Source organism: Dipodomys merriami, unplaced genomic scaffold (genome assembly GCF_024711535.1).
Source record: "Dipodomys merriami isolate MVZ:Mamm:240054 unplaced genomic scaffold, mDipMer1.0.p SCAF_4, whole genome shotgun sequence".
NCBI classification, from domain to species: domain Eukaryota; kingdom Metazoa; phylum Chordata; class Mammalia; order Rodentia; family Heteromyidae; genus Dipodomys; species Dipodomys merriami.
The window spans coordinates 61,081,493-61,096,738 of NW_027205603.1; the positions used below are offsets into that span (position 1 = coordinate 61,081,493).

General features: G+C 37.7%; 1 long non-coding RNA gene across 1 annotated transcript; it reads right to left on the reverse strand.

Moving 5' to 3' along the window:
- Positions 1–11,790: 11,790 nt before the first annotated feature.
- On the reverse strand, positions 11,791–14,693 carry LOC138806291 (uncharacterized). The gene is made up of 4 exons (XR_011365769.1): positions 14,469–14,693; positions 13,701–13,807; positions 13,087–13,161; positions 11,791–11,980 (listed from the first exon to the last, which is right to left on the reverse strand). It is a non-coding gene; the product is annotated as an uncharacterized lncRNA (long non-coding RNA).
- Positions 14,694–15,246: the final 553 nt, after the last annotated feature.

Here is a 15,246-nt window from a genome sequence, read left to right on the forward strand (position 1 = left end):
GGTTCTATCCCTGAGCTCTTCAGCTCGAGGCTAGCACTCTACTCCTTGAGCCACAGCGCCACTTCCAGTTTTCTGGTGGTTTATTGGAGATAAGAGTTTTATGGACTTTCCTGTCCAGGCTGGCTTTGAACCGTGATCCTCAGATCTTAGCCTCCTAAGTAGCTAGCTAGGTTGACAGGTGTGAGCCACTGGCGCTTATTTTAATTGCAGAAAGAGATGAACATTAATCTAATTTATTAATCATAAACTTGTTTATTGGATAAATTGCATAAAAATAGCAGACATTGTCTTTGCCTTTCCCTAAAGAAGAAAATAGATTAAAAAAGTGTGATCTAATACAGCAAAGTGATATATAGGGAGGATTAGAAGAGGAAATAAAGAGTTATGAAGAAGTTTTAAGAAAGAAGTGGTCTTGGAGGTTGAGTAATTTGGGGACTTACAGGGTAGGTGAGGACATGTTGAGAAATTTCAAGCAAGGGAGGAGCCTCAATGAAGTCACGAAAATGTGGAAGTGAGAGGCATGTGTGAGAAATGTTTGGTTGCTTGGTAGGACAGAGTAGGGATATGGGGAAACCATTGAGAAATAGATCTAGACAGTCAGGCTGAAGTCAAGCCATAAATATCCTTGGTTTAGCATGCTAAGGAAATTGGTTTTTATCCAACAGATGGGAGAACCAGTAATATTTGTCTATAATTATGTTTTTTTCCAGTTAAAAATGAGACACATAAAAAAAAGGACAAACCAACCACCAAAATAGCCAAATAACTTACATTAATACAAGGAAAGTTAAACACAGCACTCACCCAGAAATGCAATCATTATTATTAAATAGGTATTGTTCTAGAATGTTCTCTATAAACATAAATAGATTAAAAGAAAGATATACTTTTTATAAAAATAGGATTTGTGTTCTTGTTCTGGTAACAGGGCAATTGAATGAACATGAACTGTACCCTTGAATCCTCCAGGCATTGAAACAAAGACATGATATATATAACATATAAAATAAAGCTTATATATTTATATATATATATAATAAAAACAAAGCAAAAATAAATAGTTCTTTAACAAGACTAACATTAAGACCTTTATACCCAGGGTATACAGATATTTTAATGGTAGGAGAGGGAAAGAGAGAGATAATAAAAAATTTGTAAATCCTATGAACATATAATCTATTGTGAGAAAGAATAAATGAGAATATCATTATAAATAAGAATATTCATATTCATATAAATTTGGGATAAAAAAGGCAATCTGAAAAAGGCTATATAATAACCATGCTTCAAGTGATTAAAATGCTAAGAGAAAAGAACAGAAATAGTAGGACAAGGTAATCTAAAGGAGTAAATCTGAAGAACACATAGGCTCTGTAGAAATAGAAGGATGTCACTGACCTTTCTTTGAATGGATTAAATGTTGGATTAATATTTAATTAATAGCAATATAGCTGGATAATATGAACTGGATACATAATTGAGAATCAGATAACTGAATTGAGAAAACTAAAAAATACACCACAAAAAAAATAAAGAGATGGAAACCTGGAAGCCCCCTCCCCCGCAGAATAATAGCTTAAGAGATAAAATACAGAATAAGAGAGAATGAATAAGGGACATACATGGTTTTGAAGGTAGAATGGATAGAATTTTCTAAAAATGATGTCCTCGCTGTTTTTTTTGTATTTTCTTTTTTGGTTGGTTTTGGGGTTTGAACTCTGGGGTTTGAACACTGTACCTCAGCTCTTCAGCTCAAGGCTAGCATTCTGCCACTTGAGCCACAGTGCCACTTCTGGTTGTCTGGTGGTTAATTGGAGGTAAGAGTCTCCTGGATTTTCCTGTCTGGGCTGGCTTTGCACTGCAATCCTCAGATCTCAGCCTCCTGAGTAGCTAGGATTACAGGAGTGAGCCACTGGTGCCCAGCATCCCAGTTTTTAATATAAAGAATGATGTAATCAGTAGTATGCTTGTGAATATTTAGTGATCAGTTTTTGAAGAATAAAAAAAATCATTATTGCTTTGTAATATTTGCTGATTTCTGTGGTACAAATATTGTCTTATAGCTTAGTTCTAATTGCAAGTGTGACTTCACTGAGAGTAGATTGGAAACAATGTGTATGACTGGGTATTGTGAACTGTTGTGAGCTGACTCCAGCAAACAGTCGCAAAAGCAGAACTGTAATTAACTAGAAATAAAAAAGAAAGTAATATTATAGATATGTTGTAATGAAACCACAGAACATCCATGGCAAGGATAATGTCTTTGTTATGGACATGACAGATTCTCTTCTGAGAAACAATGCGTTTGACTACAGACATAGCATTGACTCAGCCCAGTCAGAGCTGACTGCATTGGGCCTGGCATCGCTATCTCCAAGGCATAGAGATCTTATAGAGAAGCAGATATGTAAATGAAAACCTGTTGCTGTCAGGCATAGAAAGGGAAAGGGGTAACAGGCAAACAAACCAAGTATGTCCACATTATGGTACAATCTCTAGTCCGCAGATTTAGGATTTTCATTTTGTAGAAATTTTTCTTCTTGTGATCTTTGGATGATTTTCTTTCTTCCACATATTTTACACTATACTTGAGAGATGAAAACTTTGTTATCTACCGTTTCCTTCTGCATTTACTGAGTGTCCCAATTCCTCCTTTCCACCCAAATTTTTGCAAGTAATTTGATTTTTTAAACTGAATTAATCTTCAGTATGTTATCTTGGTTTTGTAGTCTCTGTTTTTACCTTGTTTTTTAAAATTGATATGTCTATGAAATTTGTATGTAGGTTGACATAACAGGGAAGTTAATTGCATAGAAATGCAGAGTAACATTAGTTTAATATGGTTTTGAATTATTCTTGTCAAAGCTACCCACGTTTTCTTGAAGTTGAGCAGGCGATAGACATGTACTTAAGAGTAGGGATTAAATTGGTCAGGACAGTTTTCCCTGGCAGCGTTAGATCTCCAACTGGAGCTAGTATAAACAACCAAAACATAAAAGAGCTGCTTTAGCTTGTGTGCTGAAATGACAGATAAGCAGCAGAGCAGCTTTGTGACTGACCAGGCTCAGGAACAAACATATCAGGGCTCCCTCATCAACTCGTGTGCCTGCTTCAGCTTCTCCAATGGACTGACTGGCTGACTATGAGTCTCCAGAAGTCGAAAGTTGTATGTTCATGTAGTCTACTGACCAGAGATAAAAGTCTTGCCTTCTAGATCACTTGAGAAAAAGCCAGAAGAAGATTCAGATTGGCTCCTATTGGTCATGTTTCAAACAATAGGGTGGGATTCTGGGATAGAAACCTGGCAGTTCCCACAGAAATTGTTGTTTCCTAAAAAAAAAAAAAAGCAAGAGAGAAGGTGATAGTCTGAGCACATTAAATAGCACATTTTCACTGATGGGAGGAATAAAAGCCTCCATATGCTTTGCTGGAACTAAATTCACCCCTGCCAAGCTGTCAGGGGATATGGCCCTTCATTCATGTCCAAATACAAGAGTGCCATTTGATACCTTTACATTGCTCTCCTTTGCCAAAGTTAGGAAAATGGCACTTGTTGATTTTGTAGCCTCAAATAAAAATGAGCCCCAGGATGTTTCCAGGTTCAGCTTAATTCCAACCAGGTGTCACTTCATTGGTCTAGGAGCTGGTAGGGAAACAGGTATTAGGTGTCTGCTACTTTGTGTTATGGTGAATGCATGAGAAAGATGCTTTTTCAGAACCACAGGACCCTTGTAACGTTGCAGAGGATGAAGAAAGACTGTAAGAGACCAACTGTTTTTTGTTTGGATCACAATTAAGAGTAGGCTTACTTGCTCCAAAGCTTTTACAATCAGCTCTGCTCCAAAGCACTTGGCTTATGTATTTGCCATCCTGCAGAAAAATTCAGCATTTGAGATGCAAGCCAAATGCTTTTAGCCCACTTATAAAAGACACTGCTGCCCCAGGGCCCTCCTGGCTGCAGGGGCTGGCAGGGCTGGAAGCCAGCTGAAGCAAATGATGATAGTGCGGGTAGCGAAGAAAGGTGACATGGTTTAGGCTAGGAACAGTGCTGCTGACCGGATACCTTTCGTACAACCCACATTTTTTTTTAAAAGCCAAGTTTGTCTCATTAATACCTGATAAAAACTGACATTAAAAAATTTCAATCATGTATATTATTTTGCCATGCAAATCCAGTATGCAGGATACTGTTCTTTCAGGTTTACAGATCAAAAATGAATGCTGTTTGGAAATGTAATATACCAAGAGTGACTACTTTAGTGAATTTAAGTTTCTTGAGGGAAGAAAATTGTATTTTGCTTTTTCATTTAATTTTGTTTTACTATTTTATGTCTATGCCTAGCATATAGCAGGCCTCCATTAAACATTTATGGAATGGGTTAATAAGTAAATTAATAGGAAAAAACCTTTAGGAAAAAATAACTGACCAAGATTAAAATGAAAATCTAGATACCAGGAAATCTATTGATCATAGAAAGCAAAAAATCTGGGCTGGGAAGGTAACTCAGTGGTAGAGCGCTTGCCTTGCATGGATGAGCCCTGGGCTCGATTCCTCAGCACCATATAAGCAAAAAGAAAAAAGCCAGAAGTGGTGCTGTGGCTCAAGTGGTAGAGCGCTAGCCTTGAGCTGAAGAGCTGAGGGACAGTGCCCAGGCCCAGAGTTTAGGCTCCACGACCGGACCCACCCCCCAAAAAAAATCTAGTAGGTTTTCTCGATCCTCTGTTTTGTGTGGAATAGGAAATACAGGCACCAATTCCTCTGCCATATTAAAATCTTTGCTGGACTTAACAGAAGTTCCTAGAAGTTGTTCAAGCCCAGCTTCTGATTTACCTGGTGTAGTTTCTTAGCTAAAGTGTTTCTACTGAAGTTGGTTAATTTTAATCAAACATGTGAGCATTCTGACAAATGACATGAAATTTCAATGCTTTCTGTTGCATTCATTTATGACAAGGGAGGTTGAGCATTTCTTCAGTATTTACATATGTATATAAATACACATATCTGATTTGTGACTTTCTTTTGTACAGGCATTCTGGGGACAGAATGGGAGAAAACGTATCTGTTGGAATACGTTTTACCTTTTGAGCAACCACTATACTGATTTGCATAGTAGTTGCACTTTTTTACCTTCCTACAACAGCGTAACAGTTCTGTTTTTACCACATCCTTGCCAGCATAAGTTGTTGTTTATGTTCTTGATGATGTCCATTCTGACTGGAGTGAGAAAAAAATCTCAATATCATTTTGATTTGTATTTCCTTTATGGCTAGGGTCATAAAAGAAATGGCCATCTATTTATTGGCCACATATTTCTTGAACTATTTTACTTTGATGTAAAGACATAGTAAAAAATGTATGTTACTCTTTTGAAAGTCAACCATAAAACTATATTTCAATAATTCAAATAATATACCTTGTTCTGATTCAAGCTGAATAAATGGCAATAAAATCATATTTGACAACAATGTTATGCAAGTAATTTTTAATTTATTATAATGTTTTTTGCTTTGTTAGGATCTCTTTTACATATGGTAAAGTACTCCTCTTTCAAAGACATCCCATTCTATGAATTTTGACAAACTTAATTATGCAGTTGCGATCACCGTTAAGACACAAATGTTTTCATCATTCAGATTTTCCCTTCAAGTTCTTCCAAAGACAATCCTTCTTCCTACCCTAGCCCCTGATCACTATTAGTATGATTTCTCTTCCTCTAGTTTTGTCTTGTCCAGAAAGTTGTATGAATGAAAACATTTATATGACAGTACTTTTGGCTCTGTTGCCTCACTAGCAACATTTGGTGATAATCTTTTTTAAATACTTCTAATAGACATGGAGCAGTGTCTTATTAAATATGCATTTACCCATTGATTAATGATATTGCACTTTTTTCTTACCTATTTATTTCATAGATTGTGTTCAAATATTTTTTTCTGTTTCCCCACTTTTCATTTATTATTGGGTTTTTTGTTTTCTTTTTTCTTCCTCCCTCCCTCCCTCATTCCCTCCCTCCCTTCTTCCCTCCTTTCTTCCTCCTTCCATCCTTCCTTCCTTCCTTTCATGTGCCAATACTGGTGTTTGAATTCAAGGCCTTATGATCTTGCTTGCCTTTTCTACTCAAGGCTGGTACCCTATGACTTGAGCCATACTTCCACTTCTGACTTTTTCATGGTTATTTGGAGATAAGTCTTTTAGATTTGTCTGCATGGGCTGGGTTTGAACCATGATATTGTGATCTCCACCTCATGAGTAGATAGTATTATAGGCATGAGTCACCACTGTCTGACTAGTTGTTTGTGTTCTTAATGTTCAGTCTTGAGATGTCTCATGTTTTTTCTTGCTGAATTTAGAGATGTCTTATATAGTCTGTCAGTCTTTTATTAGGTATATATTTTGCAAATATATTCTCCCAGTTTGTGCTTTATATTTATTTCCTTAACCTTGTATTTCCAAAGAGAATATTTAAAAATGATGAAAGCCAATTTATTAATTTTTTCTTTTCTTTTTTTCTTTTCTTTTTCTTTTTTGTTGGTCATAGGGCTTGAACTCTGGGCCTGGGCGCTGTCCCTGAACTCTTCAGCTCAAGGCTAGTCTAGCTTTTTCTGTGTAGATGGAACTGAGGAATCAAACTCAGGGCTTCATGCATGCTAGGCAAGCACTCTACCACTAGGCCACATTCCCAGCCCTAATTTTTTCTTTTATTCATGTTTTCTTGGTGTTCTTTGCTATCTTCAAGGAGTTTCATAGTTTAATGCCTTATTCTTAGTTGTGCAATTCTTTTTAATTAATTTTTTAGTTGAGTAAGATACAGATTAAAGTTTTCATTTTTATTTTTTGTACATGGCTATCCAATTATTCCAGGTCTGTTTGTTGATGGGATTGTTTACCAGCTGAAATATACTTGCCAATTAAAACCCAATTGGCTATATATGTGTGTGTGTGTGTGTGTGTGTGTGTGTGTGTGTGTATGTGTGTGTGTGTGTGTGTGTGTGTGTGTGTGTGTATATATATATATATATATATAGTTCTATGTTTGGGCTATATTTTGTCCTGTTGATCTATGTTTCTATTTTTATCTATGCCACAGTGTGGAATAGAACACAGGTTTATAGTACATCTTCAGATTAGGTTATTTGAGTTTTCTAACTTTGTTCTTTCTTTATATTTTTTGATTTTTGGGACTAGAGTTTGCTGTTTTTCTCAGGCTTCAAGCTTACTAGGTAACCTAGCCTAGGCAGCCCTTGAACTGCACTCTTCCTGCCTTACTCCCGAGATTTGGTATTACAGGTGTGCCATCATACCTAGCCCAAGTTTACTTTTTTCAAAATTAGTTTGACTGTACTAGGTATTTTGCTTTATATTTTTAAAAAGTGGTCTTGTTGATTTCTAAAGCATTCTTCTGGGATTTTAATTAAGATGTCTAAGATTCTTATCAGCTAACATTTTTTTCTTGGCTCTCTTAAGAGACATTCCTGCAATTATTCTCTTGTTTTTGCCTCTATTTCTCAATTATATCACTGCATATCCTGAGGGTAATGTGTACTTGACCCAGAATGACACTAAGCTTATGAAAATAGCATGATGATGGACTTCCAACTGGGTTTATTGGTCTTAGCTTTCAATCTGCCTTTAAACCTCATAGATCTAGTGCCAAACAAGTATTTGGTAGTAGCCAGCCATGAGCCTGAGCAGAGGGAGACCAAGTTTGTGTGTTTTTTTTTTTTTAGACTTTATTAGAAAACAAGCTCATCTGAAATGTGAAGAATGGAAGTGGAGCTATTTGATTATTTTAAAGTTGTCTCTTTTCCTTTTTTTTACTATATTGGAAATCTAACTCATCCATCATACACATATTCAAGTCGTTTTCTCATTCTAGCCCCTTTATCTTTTCCTTTTCTGTTTCCAAATACTTTGTCAAATTTCTAAATCACATCAGAAAACAATGTCCAGTAAAGATTAGAAATGTAAATATATTTTAGTTCAAGTTTTGAGATAAAAAATTAAGCATTAAATTAATCAAAGTTATCGGAATGTGCTGATTAGGTTTAATCATTGGATAAAATGTTCCTACAACCTAGGAATGTTTTCTCTGGTTTGACTCCAGTGTTAATCCCTAACTTCATCTTCACATAGCACTGTGCATGTAATGTATCTTTTACAACCTAGTGGAACCACTGACTTTCAGATTTTCTTTCTTCTTCATGTCTGGCAGCCATGGACCAATTAGTATGAAAATATGCTCATGCTTTTGGGAAGGATATTCTTTAGCGACTCAACAGACCAACAGATGGCAAGATGTTTGTTTATTTCAACTCCATTTCCAAATTGGACTCACATTCAGGAATGTTTAAAAATATTTTCATTTGAATAGAGACTGCTATTTGTTAGCATCAGACAACAATATCAGTTGGAAAACACCATCAGTTGAGTTATAATTTTTTTGACAGATGTGGGATAGATATTGCAATTTTAGGGATCTTATCTACCTTACACTATATTTTACATATCACAGTGATATTTGCAAATAAACCTAGGCTTAAAGTTTTATTCCCAACATTAAAACACAAAAGGAATACATTATTTAATTTAGAAAACTTTGAAAGATTGATTGCACTGAAAATGTTGATAGGTAATGGTGATACATGTGTATTATCTTTATTTTTTAGGGCTCAGGGTCATTATCTGACTCCTTGGGAATTAATTTCTAAAATGTTTAGTATACCTAGACCCTTATAAAAATATATGGACAGACAGGTCACTTTGCTGGCCTAAAGTTGATATATATTGATTACATAGTTTTTTCATATTTTTTATTGTCAAGGTGATTTATGGAGGGGTTACAGTTATATAAGTAAGGTAACAAGTACAGTTCTTGTCAAACCTGTTACCCTTTCCCTCATTTTTCTCCTATTTTCCCTCTCCCTGCTCTCCCCCTGCCACCCTTCCCCTGCAAGTTGTACAGATCATTTCCAACATATTGTCTTGTGTATATCATAAGTAGCATTAATTCATCTCATACATTTATTCAGTAATTAGGAAACTCTTATTGAGTAATTACTATATTCAGGGGTCCATCTGCAGTTGAAAAATAAAAACCAAACCAGGGGTGTAAACTTAGAACTCTAAAGTCCATTTGTCTAGTAAGATTTAATCCTAGTAGGCTGTTTAAGTTGTTTAGGTAAGGTAGTTTTGTGACTTCACTGTCAGAGGCAGATTTACCCAGAAGGAAATGAAACTTTTATTCCTAAGCCCTTCCTGCATGTGCAGATCCATTTCAAGGACCTGGAAGGGGGGTACTATAGGTACATTTGTATGATCATAGTGTTTATAAAGTGTATTTTAGCTGCAATTGATCATGGCCTCCCTCGCTCTCTTTTCATTCTGAATTTCCCTCTGTCATTCTTCTTGTGTCAATGACAATGAAATGTTGTAGAAATCTGGGCATCCTGCTAAGTAAAAGTTGTGGGTTTTCTTGGGGTTTAGTTAGGGTTTGGTAACATATATTTCTGGTTTGTAGTCTAATCAAACTATGAACAGTTTTTCTACTTGCCTTGTGCAGGAATAATGAGAATATGCCCTCTGCTCACTGAAACGACTCCCCAGTGTTTCCACATGAAGTTGAAAGATAGGAGGTCATAATACAAAGCAGGGCAGGCAGGAGAGGCATGTGGGGTAGAGAGGAAAGTTAATCTAAAAACTGTGAGGAGCCACAAGGTACTCTGCGGAAAATGCTTCCAAACTTAGCATGAACAGAACTGTAAGCAGTAGGTTTAATTCATCTTTATCCAATGGTAAGAGAAATGGAAGTTCCTCCTCCTCCTCCCCCTCCTCCCCCTCCCCCTTCCCTTCCTCCCCTCCCCCTCCCCCTCCTCCCCCTCCCCCTTCCCTTCCTCCCCCTCCTCCTCCCCCTCTTCCCCCTCCTCCCTCTCCCCCTCCTTGCCACTTCTGGGACTTGAACTCTGGGTCTGGGCTCTATCCATAAGCTTCTTTTAGCTCAAGGCAAGCACTCATCATTTGAGCCATAGTGCTACTTCTGGCCTTTTCTGTGATTGATTGGAGGTAAGAGTCTCAAGACTTTCCTGCCCTCCTGAGTAGCTAAGATTACAGGTATAACCAAACAATGCTTGGCAGAATTTGTATTTCTTAATACAATTGTATTCCTTAATGTAACAGTACATTCCTAAATACATTATGTACCCTTTTCTTTATGTTTGTGAGAACTTCATGAAATAGAATTTATCAGGAATCTTACATTTGTAGGGCACAAACTACTGTGCTTGTATTAGAAATAGATACTATATCTAAATGACATTGTGTATTCTACACATCCAAATGTATTAAATAGCATGATCAATAATAATTATGAAGCTGAAATAAATGTTTATAAAAACTGAGCAGTCGCCGGGCACAGGTGACTCACACCTGTAATCCTAGCTACTGAAGAGGCTGAGATCTGAGGATCACAGTTCAAAGCCGGCCCAGGCAGGAAAGTCCACGAGACTCTTATCTCAATAAACCACTCAGAAAACCAGAAGTGGTGCTGTGGCTCAAGAGTTAGAGTGCTTGCCTTGAGCTGAAGATCTGAGGGACAGTGCCCAGGCCCAGAGTTCAAGCCCCATGACCGACCACAAAAAAAAAAATCCAAACAACAATAACAACAAAAAACAGCAGTCAAGCTAGAGGGAGATTAAATTTTTAAAGAAAATTTCTCAGTAGAAAATATTGAGATAATTCTTTAAAAATTTTTTAATACATTTTTATTGTGAAAATACCATACAGAGGGGTTACAATTACATGAGCAAGGTAATAAGTACATTTCTTATCAAGCATTGTTGCCTCCTTTGTTTTCCCTTCCCATCCCTTTCCCAACTCCCCCATCCCCCCTCCGCGCCCCCCCCTTCTAGCGCCAAAGTTGTAAAGTTTGTTTGTTTTTTTTGGGGGGGTCCGGTTGTGGGGCCTAAACTCTGGACCTGGGCGCTGTCCCTCAGCTCTTCAGCTCAAGACTAGTGCTCTACCACTTGAGCCACAGCGCCACTTCTGGCTTTTTTCTTTTTGCTTATGTGGTGCTGAGGAATCGAACCCAGGGCCTCAGGCTTGCAAGGCAAGTGCTCTACCACTGAGCCACCTTCCCAGCCTAAAGTTTGTTTTTTGATATAACGTCTTGTACATCTCTTTGTTGCAATGGGTCCACCTCTATCTCTATTTAAACAAGTTGTTTTTTCTCTTCCCCTCCACAAATTATATCAACGTCAAATACATTGAAAACAGGGGTTATACTGTGGGACTTAAAACAAATAATGGTACATGGAGAAAAGACTGCAACTAGGGCCAAAAAAAAGAAGAGCAGACCACTAGTCTAATTATAACTAGTAGAAAGAAACAAGTCTCGGAACCAGGATACAAGTTTCCTACTCTGTCCCTAAGAGTAGGTTTAACTTTGATCAGTTCACTTGTAGATTGAACTTCCCTGTTCTTCTGTTATTAGATATAAAACATTACACTATTCAATAGAATTGTTGGTGCTTTCAGCAACTTCAGGATCTCATGGTTATTATATTCTCTTGAGCCAATCAAACTTTGAAAAGGATCCCAGATGCAGAATCCCAGATCTGGAGCAAAAACATCAAGGGCAAAGATGAAGTGAAAATGAGGCAATGATGTCTCTCTATGGAGGGAGATGTCAGCAAAGTTAGGAAGGAGACACTGATCAGAGAAGGCACAGTAATAATTTGGAATATAAAAGAGAAGAAGTCTAAGAAGGAAGAGTCCTCATAATTGAATCCCTATAATTCCTTTGATGGAAAGGTCAAAGATGTGCAGAAAGAGAGTGGGAGAAGATGCACAGGATTCTTAGGTCAAATAAAGCTTGAAATAGGTAGTACTGACAGATGTGGTCCACAGTGCAATAGATGCCAGTCATACTGCTGGATGGTGACTTGGTGTCTTGGACAGGTACTGGGAATATCCATGGACCCTGATCTAAAATAAAACCCAGAGTTACATTCAAATAATGAAGACAGGTTAATGTGGAATTTTTCAGTGAAATGTTGGGATTAGCCAATCAAATTTTCACTTTGTTTTTGGTCAGTTTTCATCATGAGACAGTCATACCTTCAGTTTCAGAACAGTGAAGGGAGATGTGTAATTTGTGTGAGTGGAGTGTGGTGATTGAAAACAGTGGGATTGGAAAAATAATAATACTAATTTTAAAATAGCAAAAAAGTAAAAGAAAGAAGTTGAAGCAACACATTCTTTCTCTCTAGATATACATGATCTATGTAAAACTTCCACTTTAGGAAAGGCTGAATTTGAACTGTCAACTTGTAATCTATTGCCTAGAAGCTACACATTTACTTTCTCCATTTACAGGAGCTAAAGATGATAGGGTTCCTTAGTTCCTTTAAAATTCATCTGGCATACCATGCTTTAAATGTCCTTTACACCTCTTAATAGACGTTAACTTTGGCTCCCATTCTTTCTGGGCTTGTACAGTCCAGTAGAATCCTAAGTCAGTTTGGCCAGCCTTGGTATCTGATGGCTTTTGATATCTAGTTAAATTCCTTATTCTCCTCCCCCTTTGCCCCTTGGACATCTAATGGTTCAGTAAGAGCACTGTTAGGTCAGTTTAATGAGAATTTCCCCTGCAGCTGAAGTCTTAATTCTTCATACATACCCACACAACTCTAGCCTTTTCAATAACAAATCTCCACTTAAACTTGAATTTGGAATTGAGATCGGTTTTATATTGAGGTTTCCCCCATCTCTATTGAAATAATTGTGGAATAAAATCTACCTCTACCACTTCACTGTTTGGCTGTGGTTTTCACAAACAAACATAAGGCTCTTACTAGAAACCATCATTGTGGGGTTTTGTTGGGTGATCACCTCTGTCCAGGTTGGGAAACAGTTTCAGTATTGGGCACAGAGTATATCCTTACCGGAGTACTTCTAAAGATGCTAACAGTTGTCAATTGTGTACAGTTAAGACTCTCAAAGAATGTTATTTTCTATCTACAGCAACCCTTAAAATTTATATCTCATAAATATATCTCATAGATGGAGAAATTGAAGCTTACAATACTCACATTGATAAGGGTCCTTGAGCTAGTGCTAGCAGGACTAGGGTAGAAGTTTCCAGAATCTGCATTCAGGGCTTTGAGCTCCACATAGAATTTTAAACATAAAAATAGAGCACATCACAGATGTTGTAGCAAAAAGTAAATTGTTAGGAAGATGAATAATTTGTCGACATTCAGGCAGAACATTAAAGAATTATTCAATGAACTAGTCTTAGACTTTAAAATGAAAAATTATTTTGCAAATATTTTTGGACAGAAGTTTAATTTTTTCAGATAGAAAACTCAAGTTTCATGAGAATTCAGTATAACAGGATATTTTACTCAGACACATCAAGAAGAAATCTTGGCTGTAAAGTTGATTATAGGCTCAATATATGACATTTCCAACATTTAACAAACTCATGTAGGCATGTATCTACTATTTGTAGACACTGGGTAAAGTGCTAGAGGGAAAATGCTGGAATAAGCCCAGTCCTTGCCATCTGAAGCTCTTGGCTGGTTTGCATAGGAATGAGACAGTCATACGTTTAGTTACAGAACAGTGAAGGGAGGTGTGTTATTTGTGTGAGTGAGTGGAGTGTGTTGATTGAAAACAGTCTTTGGTCTCCTTAGCTGTGTACCTGTCTGTGGCAGGAGGCAGGGCCAGCTGTTCTCTTCAAGTTATTTCCAGTTCTTTTTCTTTCATTGAATCACAAATCCTGTTTCCACAACTCTGCTGTTTCTATTGCTATGGAAATGATGGTGATGTATATCACAAATTCAAACATTATGACATGACTACAGAACTCTAGAGGAGGAAAAGATGAGCTGTAAAGGGGCACAGTTTTTCTCCAAGCCAAATACCTTTGCTAATGAGCGAGTGCATTAACAAAAACCTATGAAAAACATATGAGAAGGCCATCGGCTGGGAGAATGGGATAAGTGAGCAAGGTCCTTGCACAGATGTTCCTGGGGTGAGCTCAGTAGATAAATCTTAGCACCTTCCATTGGAACATTTCTCCAGCCAAAATGCTGCCCCAGGAGCAATCCAAGAGCTTCAGTGTTCTGTTGTGATGTAGGTGGAGGCTGATGGGTCTCTCCCTGAGTAAAGAGAGGATTAAGCTGCCTTTGGCCCCTGAGACATCTCTCCTTCAAGGGGGAGGTGATGTCGAGGAATCATGATGACCCACACTGATGTCCTGAGAAAAGCCTGATCTCCATGAAACATTTTTATTTTGGCCTGAGTATTGGTAGAGATTGCAGGGGGGTGGGGGCGCGGGAGGGGACTTGCCCAAATATCACCCTGACTTTCTCTATTCTTGTTTGTCTTTTGTGAATGGTTTTTTGATCCCCCATTCCTGGAATACTCCCTCCCTTGTATTGGTGGAGAAATTCTTCATGTAACTTACCTTTATGTTGAGATGGGGTTTGGGGGTCTCCAGAGGTAAGTGCCAAGGTCAACAGCAGCAAAGCAACAGGTTCTGATTTGAGTAGAGCTGGCTGTTTGGTTTGTTTTCCCCACCCTCTGGCCTGGCCTTGGAGAATGTCATGGTGAAAGTAAAGGAAACTTTGTTTAGTCTGCACCACAGGCTTGAATAGTCCATAAAAACTCCTAGGCTGTGACCAAGCAGGCTTGGAAAGGCAGGCCTGTGCGCATCGCCCTGCACCTTCTTTGTCCCTTTATGCTCTGTGTGTTGTCGCTCTCTCAACTTTGGTGGCCTGTAAACAATCACTCACTGACTCACACACCAACTCACACACCATGGGCTCATTACTGCTTAGATGTTATATTCTCCAAGGCTCTGTTCATATTGGTAAATGGAATGAGAATACATGCCATTGTTTTTACCTTTACAGGGTTGGGTTACATGCAGACATTTGGAACTCAAGAAAACAGAGTGAAATATTTGCCTGATAAAAAAATTCTCTCTCCTGAAATCTCCCATTCTGAGCCAGTTATCTGCCCATCTTCATTATGTCTTAAGAGGCCATGGCACAAACCTGATTGGTTCTCTGAGTATTACAAACCATGTTGGTTCTCTAAGTATTACATAAATGGGCTTGAATACAGTGGCTTAAAGGTTTTCCCAAGTAGAAGTCCTCTTTTAGCTCAGTTAAACTGGAGGAATTGTTTTAAAAAATATTGTTTCCATGGGAAGAAGAAGAAGAAGGAGAAGAAGGAAGAGG